General features: G+C 43.0%; 1 non-coding gene across 1 annotated transcript; it reads left to right on the forward strand.

Moving 5' to 3' along the window:
- Nucleotides 1-6357: 6357 nt before the first annotated feature.
- LOC144680144 (small nucleolar RNA SNORA53) lies at nt 6358-6607 on the forward strand. The gene has a single exon (XR_013576505.1). It is a non-coding gene; the product is annotated as a small nucleolar RNA SNORA53 (small nucleolar RNA).
- Nucleotides 6608-12738: the final 6131 nt, after the last annotated feature.

Consider the following 12738-nt stretch of genomic DNA (forward strand, 5'->3'; position numbering starts at 1 on the left):
TGCTGTTGGAAACATCATTTTTCAGATTAATTTATATCATCCACATTTCCACTTAGAAAATATCAACGGGATTAGACAAAGTCAGCATGAATTTATGAAAGGGAAATCATGTTTGACAAACCTACTGGAGTAGTTTTTTTTGAGGACGTAACTGGCAGAATAGATAAGGGAGAACCAGTGGATGTGGTGTATTTGGATTTTCAGGAAGCTTTTAATAAAGTCCCACATTAGAGATTAGTGTGCAAAATTAAAATTCATGGGATTTCTTTAGTCTCATATATTGGCATGGATTGAGAATTGGTTAGTAGACAGGAAACAGAGAGTAGGAATAAATAGGTCTTTTTCAGAGTGGCAGGTAGTGACTAGTGGGATACCGCAGGGATCAATGCTTGGGCCCCAGCTATTCACAATATTTCAATGATTTGAATGAGGGAACCAAATGTAATGTTTCTAGGTTTGCTGACGACACGAAACTTAGTGGGAATGTGTGGTGAGGAGGATGTTAAGAGGCCTCAAGGTGATTTAGACAAGTTGAGTGAGTGGGCAAATACATGACAGATGCAGTATAACATGGATAAATGTGAAGTTATCCACTTTGGTAGGAAAAACAGAATGGCAGTATTATTTAAACGGTGATAGATTGGGAAATGTTGATGTACAAAGGGACCTGGGTATCTTTGTACATCAATCACTGAAAGCAAGCATGTAGGTGCAGCAAGCAGTTAAGGAGGCCAATGGTATGTTGGCATTCATTGTGAGAGGACTTGAGTACAGGAGCAAGGATGTCTTACTGCAGCTATACAGGGCCTCGGTGAGACCACACCTGCAGTACTGTGTGTAGTTTTAGTTTCCTTGTCTAAAAAATGATATACTTGCCATAGAGGGAGCGCAGCCAAGGTTCACAGACTGATTCCTGGGATGGCAGGATTGTCATATGAGGAGAGATTGGGTTGAAAAGGCCTGTATTCACTGGAGTTTAGAAGAATGAGAGGGGGTCTCATTGAAACGTATAAAATTCTGACAGGACAGGGCAGGATGGACTGGATGCAGAGATGATGTTTCCTCTGACTGGGGGTCTAGGATAAGGGGTCACAGTCTCAGGATATGGGGCAATTTAGGAGTGAGATGAGGAGAAACTTTGGAACTTGAATTCCATCTCTATCTATCAATACAGGTTAAATATTTGATAAGGTATAACAACTTTGCGGGGTTGTGTGTGTGATTAACCCATGTCCATTGTAAGTAATGCAAGCAGCATGCAAACTTAATGCTGCCTGCTCATGATAGTGGCATGCAATTTAGCATTAAACACACTGTTTCAGTAGTTGCAAGCTCAGCATTGGTGCAAGGCTAGCACTAATTAAAACTAGCATATACTGTTTTAAGTGGTTCTGGCTGCAGCAGCTCATTCAACTGGCTGATAGCACCTATGAATAAACCAGAATAATGGCACAGCAGGCCAGTCAGTGGGATCCCAAGTTTTTGGGTGCAGCAGTGCAGGTCTTAGTACAGAAAGTTGAAAGGAGGAGAGAGGCGATGTATCCATAGTGGACCAAGAGACCTCCCAGACAGAAACAACGAAGGCAGTGGGAGCAGATAGCCAATGTCAATGCCTCAATCCCTTAGGACTGCATACAGTGCCAAAAAAAAGCTGAATGGCCTCTGAATGATCAAGGTGAGTTAATGGATGTTCAAATATGTTATGCCCAGTAACTGCACCATCGACCTCACACACTGCTCAATGCACCTATACTAACATATCAATAATTACCAGCAATGAGAACTCATGCTTAACATTCAATTGTTCCATCTTACCCTCATGCACTCATTACTGCTGCAAGCCTCACAGCCACACACCACAGCTTCCACATGCTGGCAACTTTTCAGCTATGGCAGCCACATTACCCAGGCACACTCACTGACACAATTCCCTGTCTTGTGCAGTACAACGTGGCCCACAATAAATGACAACAGCAGGAAACCAATAGGGACAAGGCATGTGCACCCTCACACTGCACCAGAGGTGAGGTACAAAATACCTACCATGGGTCCACCTAAGTGGCTTGCTCAAGATGACAGCGAGGTGCCTAGATGGATCTGGTGAAGCCCTGCAGTATGCCCCAGTGAGGGTCTCTCATATTGTAATGGTCTGCTGACACCCACATCATCTAGTGCTGCAGATGGGTGAGATCTTGCATAATGTGCACATCATTGTCACTACGCCTCATCCGACAAAGGATCTGCAGGAGACTGCTAGGCTGGTGGCAGGGGATGATGAAACCCTTGGACTGGAAGTGAGGGACATCAAGAGACATGTAAGGGAGGCTCAGGACAACCTCATAAAATACCTGGTTCCTGCAACAATGGTGCCCTTTCAATGTCTCTACAATAATGACACCTTAACATGGTGCCTCCTTCCTATTACACTCTGGTGCCCGCTGCTTATGTTCATAAGTGAGGAGCTGAAAATATGTGACTGCCCTACACTGGGGCATTGAGAAAGCAAGGGTGTGGGTGACATATAACAAGCTAGGAATTAATGCAAGAATGATTAACAACAGGTAACTGTGACATATATTGGCCAGCGGAGAGTATTCCATCACACTCATGCTTTGTGCTTTACAAATGAAGGGCTGGTTTTGGGGAGTTAGGAGATGGATTACTCACCGCAGAATTCCCAACGTCTGACCTGCTCTTGTAGCCACAGTATTTATTTGGCAGGTTGCAGTTCAGTTTCTGGTCAATGATAGCCCCATGATGTTGATACTGCTGTTGAATGTCCAGGGGAGATGGTTAGGTTCTCTATTGTTGGAAATGGACATTACCTGACACTTGTGTGGTATGAATGTTACTTGCCACTTACAACCCAATCCTGAATATTGTCCAGGTCTTGCTGCATATGGACACAGACTGCTTCAGTATCTGAGGAGTCACAAATGGTGCTAAACATGTGTAATCATCAGTAACATTTCCACTTCTGACTTTATGATGGAGGGGAGATCATTGATGAAGCAGCTGGAAATGATTGGACCTAGGACATGATCCTGAGGAACTCCTGCAGTGATGTCCTGAAACTGAGATGATTGACCTCCAAAAATCACAATCATCTTCCTGTGTGCTAGGGATGACTCCAGCCAGTGGAGCGTTTTCTCCGATTCTCATTGACTGCAGTTTTGCTAGAGCTCCTTGATGCCACGCTTGGTCAAATGCTGCCTTGATATCAAGGGCAGTCACTCTCACCTCACCTCTGGGGTTCAGCTCTTTTGACAAAGGTTGCAATAAGGTCGGGAGCCGAGTGGCCCTGGAGAAACCCAAACTGAGCATCAGTGAACAGGTTATTGCTGTGCAAGAGCTACTTGATGTTACTGTCGACGGCAACTTCCATCACTTTGCTGATGATCAAGGTAGGTTGATGAGGCAGTTCTTGGCCAGGTTGGATCTGTCCTTTGTGGACAAGACATGCTTGGGCAGTGTTCCACACTGTCAGGTTGGAGCTATATTGAAACAGCTTGGGTAGGGACGTAGCTAGTTCTGGACCATAAGTCTTCCGTACTATTGCCAGAATGTTGTCAGGGCCCACAGTCTTTGCAGAGTCCAGTGCCTTCAGCTGTTTCTTGATATCACGTGGGGTGAATTGAATTGGCTGAAGACGGCATCTGAGATGCTGGGACCTCAGGAGGAGGCCGAGATAGATCATCCTCTCGGCACTTCTCAGTGAAGATAGTTGTAAATGCTTCAGCCTTCTCTTTTGCACTGGACTCCTCCACCATTAAGGTGGAGATATTTTTTGGGCCTCCTCCTCCAGTGAGTTGTTTAATTGTCCACCATCACTGGATGTGGCAAGGCTGCAGAGTTTTGATCTGATCTGTTGGTTGTGGGGTCGCTTAGCTTTGTCTATCGAGAGCAACAGGGAAAAGAGATGATGCCAAGGTTCTCAGAAATGGCACTGAAGGTCTTGTCCAGGAGGCTGACAGGATGAGAGAGGTCATATTTCTACAGCTGTGCCAGGAGATGCCTCAGTAAATGCCCTCAGAAAGATCAATCTGAGTGAGGCAGCAGGAGACAATGGAAATTTTATTTTATTTGTTAATTGGATGTGGGCATTACTGGCCAGTATTCATTGCCCATCTTTAATTGCCCCTGAGAAGGTGGTGGTGAGCTGTCTTCTTGAACTGCTGCAGTCCATGTGTTGCAGGTACATCCACAGTGTTGTTAGGGAGAGACTTCCAATATTTTGACCCAGTGACAGTGAAGGAATGGTGATATAGTTCCATATCACGATGGAACATGACTTGGAGAGGAACTTGCAGGTGGTGGTGTTCCCATGCATCTGCTGCCCTTGTCACTCTAGGTGGTAGAGGTCAGGGGTTTGCTGTTGGAGGAACCTTAGAGAATTGCTGCAGTGCATCCTGTAGATGGTATACACTGCTGCCACGGTGGTGCAGGAATTGAATTTTGAAGGTGGTGGATGGGGTGCTTTGTCCTGGATGGTGTCGAGTGAGGGCACCTGGATGGTGTCCTGAGTGTTGTTGGAGCTGCACTCATCCAGGAGAGTATTCCATCACACTCCTGAAATGTGCCTTGTAGATGGTGGACAGGTTTTAAGAGTTAGGAAGTGAGTTACTCTCTGCTGAATTTCCAGCCTCTGACTTGCTCTTGGAGCCACAGCATTTATATGGTTGGTCCAGTTCAGTCTCTGGTCAATGGTAACCCCCAGGATGTTGATTGTGGAGGAATGGGTGAAAGTAACTTAAATTTCTTACTGGTACAATCATACAAGGAATCCCAAATTTGGCTAGTTATAATTCAATGTGTGGAAGGTTGTTTCTTTGACCAGTAACTGCTTTTTTTTTAATTGAACTTGTAGTTTCCATGTTCAAAGCACTTTGTCAATCCACTGCCCCCAAGGTGTGTTTGAACAAAATAAAGAATTTGCACTATGACTGGCATCAAAGAATAGGACAGATTGATGCAGCCAATAGTCCACAAACAACAGCACAGGCTCACTCCCTGAACCTTTGACAACCAAAGTGGTTCACAACAAGCCAAATACTGTCAGAAAAGACTAACAAGAAAACCTCACGATACCTCACTGCGACGAGAATATTCTGATTTACAATGGATCAGCTTTTAAAGATGGCACTGCACTTTTGAAAATATCACTTATCAATCTTATGAACACAACAATCAGCCAACCATTGAAGCCTCTGCAATCAGGTAATGTTGGTGGTGGAAGTGGTCAAAGCATCGCAATAAGCTACAGTGAATGAGTTTGGTGCTTGTTCATATTTCAAACAATGAGATGAAAGGACACCAAAGAAACATGCAGCATTTCAAATTCCAACTGTACAAGAAGTGTGGAGAGAAGTGCCCATTATTTGCTCAAATAATTTTTAGAAATCCACCACATTCTGCCTGAACTAATCCTTACACAAGATCAGTTAATTGATCTGTTTTAATAGCAGTCATTATATTTAGAAGACGTGAAACATCGATACAGAAATCAAGATAAACTGTCTCCCCCACACTAAAACAGGATTAACTACAACCAAGGGACTTCCATTCTCATTTCTATTTTCCCCCTCATTCAGTCCTTTAACCACAATTCGATGGGTTAACCACTCAATTTCTTAACTACAACTCAAAGATTACCTCTCTCTCACTGCTGCTTGTTATTCTCTCTCTTCGTGCCTCTGCATTCCCATTTCTTCGGCCACTTTCTTACTGGTACACCATAATGGATTGTACTGGCTTACTTTCACCTCTGAGTGGGGGATTCAGCGATGGTAATGCCATTTAAGGTCAAGGGGAGATGGTTAGATTATATCATGTTGGAAACAGGCATTGCCGCAAACATTACTTGCCACTTATCGGCCCAAGCCTGGATGTTATCCAGGTCTTTCTGCATACGGACACAAACTGCTTCAGTACCTGAGGAGTTGCAAATGGTGCTGAACATTGTGCAATCATCCTTGAACGTCCCCACTTCTGACTTTATGATGAAAGGAAGATCATCAATAAAGCAGATGAAAATGGTTGGGCCTAGGACACTACCCTGAGGAATTCCTGCAGTGATGCCCCAGGACTGAGATGATTGACCTCCAACAACCACAATCATCTTTCCTTTGTGCTAGGTATGACTCCAACCAACGGAGAGTTTTCCCCCTGATTCCCATTGATGCCACACTCGGTCAAACGCTCGGTCAAATGTCCGCTGAGCATCAGTGAGCAGGTTATTGCTGGTTAAGTGCTGCTTGATAGTGCTATGCATGACTGTGATTGTGCCTAAATTATTTGAGGTTGTAAATTTGAGGGCTAGTAGTCGGAGAATTATTTGGGACAGTTATTTTTAAAAAAAACATGCTCCCTAGATCCACCTTTGGGATGTACCTGTTTTGCCTTGCTGGTAGATTTCTGCACTTTGGTGTTGGGTCCTCCAGTGGGCTGGCAGGTGACATTCATCAACTTGTGGTTGGCCAGTCAAGGGTGCTTGAGTCATTAGCACGTTAAAGTAATATTCCTGCACAGTAGCCCCTCTGTTCTGATGTGAACAACCTGTTGCTCCAGGCTCTTGCTGCCATCAGGACTTTGCTGCTGTGTGGACACGTTTATCAAAATCCATCTGGTTTAAATATTGCAATGAAGTTTACAGCACTTTGCCGATGATCAATAGTGAGGATTCCGAACAAGCACGTTATCTTAAAGAAATAAAAGTGGGTTTAACAAATCCAGATGCCTATTGGATGTTAAGTGGCTTAAAAGTGAGGATAAAGAGAAAAACAGGGGCTTATGACAGATACCGAGAGTTCAACACTGTAGGAAACCTAATGGTGTATAAAAGTTGGAGGGGTGAAATTGAAAAGAAATCTAGGAAATCAAAGGGAGGGCATGAAATTATATTGGGAAGTAAAATCGAAGGAAAACCTAAAGACTTCGTATAAATACATAAAGAGCAAGAGGATAACTAAAGAAAGAGTACAGCCTATTACGGTTCCTAGATCATGCGGAAAACCTGTGTGTGGAGGCAGAGGATGTTGGAAAGATTCTTATTGAATGCTTTGCATGTTTTCACAAAGAGAACCATACAGACATTGCAATCAGTAGGGTGGAGTGAGAAATATGAGATGAAATTATCAAAATGGGCTGTTAAGGGAAGCCAGCAAAGAAGCAGTGGAGTATCTGACCATCATTTTCCAAACTTTTCTGGCTGCAGGTGTGGTGCTAGAGGACTGGAGGACAGCTAACATCGTACCATATCTTATAAAGGTAAAAGGGCATTGATCCAAGTAATTAAAGGCCAACCAGCCTAACCTCGGTAGTGGGAAGGCGATTGGAAACATCTCTGAGGGACTGGATAAATCTTCTTTTAAATTTATATGGGTTAATCAAAGGCTGGATTTGTTAAGGGAAGGTGTCTGACTAACATAATTTAATTTTTTGATAAAGTAGCAAAGATGGTTGATTAGGGTAGTGTGTTTGATGTAGTCAATATTGATTTTAACAAGGCTTTTAGTAAGATTCTACATGGCAGAGTGTGCTCAAAAGTAGAAGCCCATGGACTAAGTAGCAAAACTGGCTTAAAGAGAGGAAGCAAATATTAATGATTGATGGGTGTTTTTGTGACAGGAAGGCAGTTTCTAGCAGTGATCCACAGGATATTAGTATCTAATAGATTCTGTTGACGGACGTTAAATACCCAGTAGTTTAAGATAACAAAGTGAACAGGTCTTGGGTTTTGATTAGTTAATTATACACTGATGTATATAAAGAGTCAGCCAGTATTGGCTGTGGGTGCTGGAGTGGAGAAGTAAGGTCTGTCTCCATCAAAGCATCCTAGTCTCAGTGTCTTCTTCACAAAAGGCTTGGGAATTTCTCTGACATATGGTAGCAGAGGATGGTTGCCTATTTTCTTAACAATTCCCGGCATGGGGATAAAGGTATATTATTCCTTGTTATTCATGATTAAGGACACACCAAATTAGTCTAATGGCTTCTCTTCGAACTGGTTTATGGGCATGAGGTTACTTAAACTCATTAAGCAGAGATTTTTGGCACAGAAGGAGAAAATTGCCCTCCGAGATTAAGTGTCAAATTTCTGAGAAAGCCTCACGATGCTTTCTCTATGCAGTGGCTAGAGATCATCTCAAGACTTCCCAGCAGTTGATGTTAAGACATTTAGTTTTGAACCAGGTGTTGTGTTGTGTTTTCCTGGTGAACCATTCAAAGCTAGGTTTAGTGGGCCTACTGTATCAAAAGGAAACTCAGTGACGTGAACTATATAGCTAGAACTCCAGACAGAAGAATGTGTCATGTGAACATGTTGAAGAGATACTATGACTGCCAGTTGCTGCAGCCCAGGTGGTAGAGAATGTTGATGGTGATAGTGATGCTTGTGATGAACCAGGTGTTGAGTCTGAGACTGAAAGTTCTCAGATTAAGCCTCCTGCAATGAAACTGTCAAAAGCAGAGGTGTTGTAAGATCTGGATGAGGTGCTACCTGAGTAGCAGAAGAAACACATAGCTGGCTAATTGAAGGGATATAAGCCTGAATGTGCAGATAAGCCAAGTTGTACTTCTCTGATTATTAATGAAATTGGTGTAGGGGAAGCTAAACCATTTAAACAAAACCCATAAAGGCTCAATCCAAGCAAATTGACCAAAGTCAGGGAGGAGGTACAACTCATGTTAGATAATGAACCCAGCTGAAGTACTCAGAGTTTCCTGTTGTACTGGTACCAAAGCCAGATGGCTCTCAAAGATTCTGCATTGGTGACCAACTGGCTAATGTGGAAGCCAAAATGGACACCTATCCAATCCCACAACTCAAGAACTGTATTGATAGGGTGGGAAGCTTGGCCTTTGTTAGCAAGATTGATTTGTTTGAACGGTATTGGCAAGTCCCCTTGACTGATCAAGCCAAAGAAATTTTTGTTTTTGTGACACCAGCTGGTTTATATATATGTTGCATGTTTAAATGAGACATAGAAAGAAAAGTGAGTAGCCAGTGAGTCACTTTTTTCTAAGTAAGTTTTATTATCTAATAGGTAAAGGAATGGCTACTCTGACCCCTGGTTCCCTGTGTCTTGGGTAACCATATGTGCAGGAAGTGTTAACAGCTGCAGCAGCCTGAGCTCTGGGTGTTGGAGCTTTTTGTAGTAGACATCACTGTGGCACATCTGAAAGGTAGAGAGCTTTGTGGATAGTATATCTATTAATGTGGTCACCTTGCAGCTTAAGAGTATGCAGCAAGATATAGAATGGGTGGCCACCAGGCAGTTAAGAAGAATTAGATAGGTAGTACAAGAGTTCCCTCTCACTCTCAAACCATTATTCAATTCTGAATCCTGATGAAAGTGATGGTTCATCTGGGGACTCAAGCCAGAGCCCAGTCCATGACATTGTGGGTGGCACAGCTGTATAAAGGGGCACGAAGAAGGCTGGAAGCGCGATGGGAGAATCGATAGGGGAACAGGGAGGCATTTCTGTGGCCACAGATGTGAATTCAGGATGGTATATTGCCTCACTGATGCCAGGGCCAAGGATGTCACAGAACAGCTGCACAGCATCCTTAGTGGGGAGGGTGAGCATCCAGTGCTCGTGATCCACATCGGTACCAATGGCATAGGTAGAAGGGGGGTATGCGGTCCAGCAGTTAGAATTTAGGGATCTAGGTGGGAAATCAGCAAAGCAGGACCTCAAAAGTGGTAACCTCCGATTACTCTCATTACCATGAGCAAGTGAGCAGGATAGATCAAATGAATACGTGGCTGGTGAAATAGTGCAGGAGGGAGGGCTTTAGATAGTTGGGATATTGAGATCAGTTCCAGAGGAGATGAGACTGGCACAGGCCGGACAGGTTGCACCTAAACAGACCCAGGACCAAATTTCCTTGCGGGGCTATTTTATAGTGCTAGTGGGGAAGATATAACTAACTTGGCAGGGGTGGGAAAACAGGAGGTAATACTAGAGAGGGATACGAAGGTGCAAAGAGTATTGGGAGAGGCTGATAGTACTGGTTCAGCATAAGAGGGAAAATAATGAAGTCTAAATTAGGGTTACAGTGCATGTATGTGAATGTGCAGAGTATGGTAAATAAGATTGGTGAGTTGCTGATGCAGATAGCCATGTGATGTTGTGGTGATAACAGAGACCTGGCACAAAGGCGGCCAGAATTGGGTATTAAATATTTCTGAATGCAAGGTGTTCAGGAAAGATAGGGAAGGAAGGAAAGGGTGAGGGATGGCAGTATTAACGCAGGAAAACATTGAAGTGCTGGAGAGAGAGGATGTCCCAGGAGGGTTAAGGACAAAATCTATTTGGCTAGAGCTAAGGAACAAAAAAGGTGCAATTACATTGTTCGGTGTAGTTTATTGGCCACCAACTAGTGGGAAGGATGTAGAGGAGCAAATTTGCAAGGAAATTACAGAGAAGTTCAAGAATTATAGAGTATTTGTAATGGAGGACTTCAATTATCTGAAAATAGACTGGGATAGCAAAACCAGAGAGGGCAAGAGTTCTGAGAGCGTGTTCAGGAGAATTTTTTACAGCAGTATATTTCCAGTCCAACAAGAAAGGAGGCATTGCTAGACCTGGTTCTTGTGAATGAGGGTAGCCAAGTGGATCAAGTATCAGTAGGAGATCACTGAGAGACAGTGCTCATTTTATCATAAGGTTTAGATTGGCTACGGAAAAGGACCAGGAGCAATCCTAATTAAGAATAATTAGCTGGGGGAAAGCCAACTTCAGTGGATCTGTCTAAGATAAATTGGAATCAAAGATTAGTGGGCAAAACTAAGTGATCAATGGGCCACCTTTAAAGAAGAGATAGTTCACCTGCAGTCAAGGTATGTTCCCAAGAAGGGAAAATGTGGGGAAAACAAATACCGTGCTCTATGGATGATGAATGGGATAGAAATTAAGATGAAGCAGAAAAAATGTGCTTATGACAAATGTCAGGTGAATAATACAACTGGGCTGGATATAAAAGTTCAGAGGGGAATTGAAAAAGAAAATAAGAGACTGACAGCTAACATAAAAGGGAATCCCAAAGTCTTCTATAAACATTTAAATAGTAAAAGGGTGTTAAGAGGAGAAGTCGGGCTGATCAGGAATCAAAAAGGGGATTTATGCATGGAGGCAGAGGGCATGCCTTGAGGTATTAAATTTATACTTTGCATCATCTTTGCCATGGAAGAAGGTGCTGCACAGGTCATGATGGAAGAGGAAGTAGTTCAGGCACTTGAAAGGTTTAAAATTGATAAGGAGGAGGTATTAGATAGGCTGTCTGTACTTAAAGTTGATAAGGCACCAGGACCGCATGAGAGGCACCCAAAGATACTGAAAGAAGTGAGCGTGGAAATTGCGGAGACACCGGACATAATTTCCCAAACTTCCTTAGATTCAGGGGTAGTGCCAGAGGACTGAAAAATTGCAGTTCAAAAAAGGGTGTAAAAAAAAGCACAGAGACAATAGGCCAATCAGTTTAATTTCAGCGGATAGGAAGCAATTAGAAATGATAATTTGGAATAAAATGAGTAATGACTTGGGAAAATGTAGGTTAATAAAGGAAAGAGAGCATGGATTTGTTAAGGGCAAGTCATTTTTAACTGACTTGCCTTCTTGATGAGATAAAAAAAGAGGGTCGACAAAGGTTATGCTGTTGATGTGGTGTACATGAACTTGTACACCACATCAACAGCATAGGCATTAGATAACGTGGCACATGACAGACTCATGAGCAAAATAAAGGCACAGGAGCCATATGGATACAAAATTGGCTGAGTGACAGGAAACAAAGAGTAGTGGTGAACAGTCTTTCCTCGGACTGGAGGAAGGTTTATAATGGAGTTTCTCAGGGATCGGTTTTAGAAAACTCCTGCTCTTCCTGAAATATATTATTCATAGACAAGTTGGTGAATTGACCAGACAAGTGGCAGGTGAAATTTAATGCAGAGATTTGTAAAGCAATTAATTTTGGTAGGAAGAACACAGAGAGACAATATAAAATAAAGGAAACAATTCTACAGGGGGTGTAGGTGCAGAGGGACCTGAGTGCATGAATCATTGAAGGCGGTAGGACAAGTTGAGAGAACAGTTAATAAACCATACAGCATTCTGGGTTTTACCAATAGGTGCACAGGATACAAATTGGAGGAAGTTATGTTACACCTGAATAAAACACTGGTTTGACTTCAGTTGGAGTACTGCATTCAGTTCTGGGCTTCACACTTTAGGAAAGATATGACGGCATTCGAGAAGGTGCAAAAAAGATTCATGAGAATGGTTGCAAGGATGAGGAACTTCAGTTACAAAGAAAGATTGGAGAAGCTGGGATTGTCCTCCTTCAGAAGAGAAGGTTAAAAGGAAATTTGATAGAGACATTCAAAATCATAAGGGGCCTGAAGAGAGTAGATAAGGAAAAACTGTTCCCATTGGTAGAAGGATCAAGAACCAGAGGGCGCAGATTTAAAGTAATTGGCAAAGGAAGCAATGTTGACATGAGGAAAATCCTTTTTACACAACGAATGATTAGAATCTGGAATGCGGTGCCTGAGAATGTGGTTGAGGCAGGGTTGATTGAGGCTTTCAAAAGGGAATTGGATCATCTGAAAAGGAAAAAAATTGCAGGGCTGTGTGGAGAAGGCAGGGGAGTGGCACCAGATGAATTGCTCATTCAGAGGGCCAACACAGACACAATGGGCTGACGGACCTCCCTCTTTGTGGTAAACATTCTACGCT

This window comes from Cetorhinus maximus, chromosome 4 (assembly GCF_964194155.1).
Source record: "Cetorhinus maximus chromosome 4, sCetMax3.hap1.1, whole genome shotgun sequence".
Taxonomy (NCBI): Eukaryota; Metazoa; Chordata; class Chondrichthyes; order Lamniformes; family Cetorhinidae; genus Cetorhinus; species Cetorhinus maximus.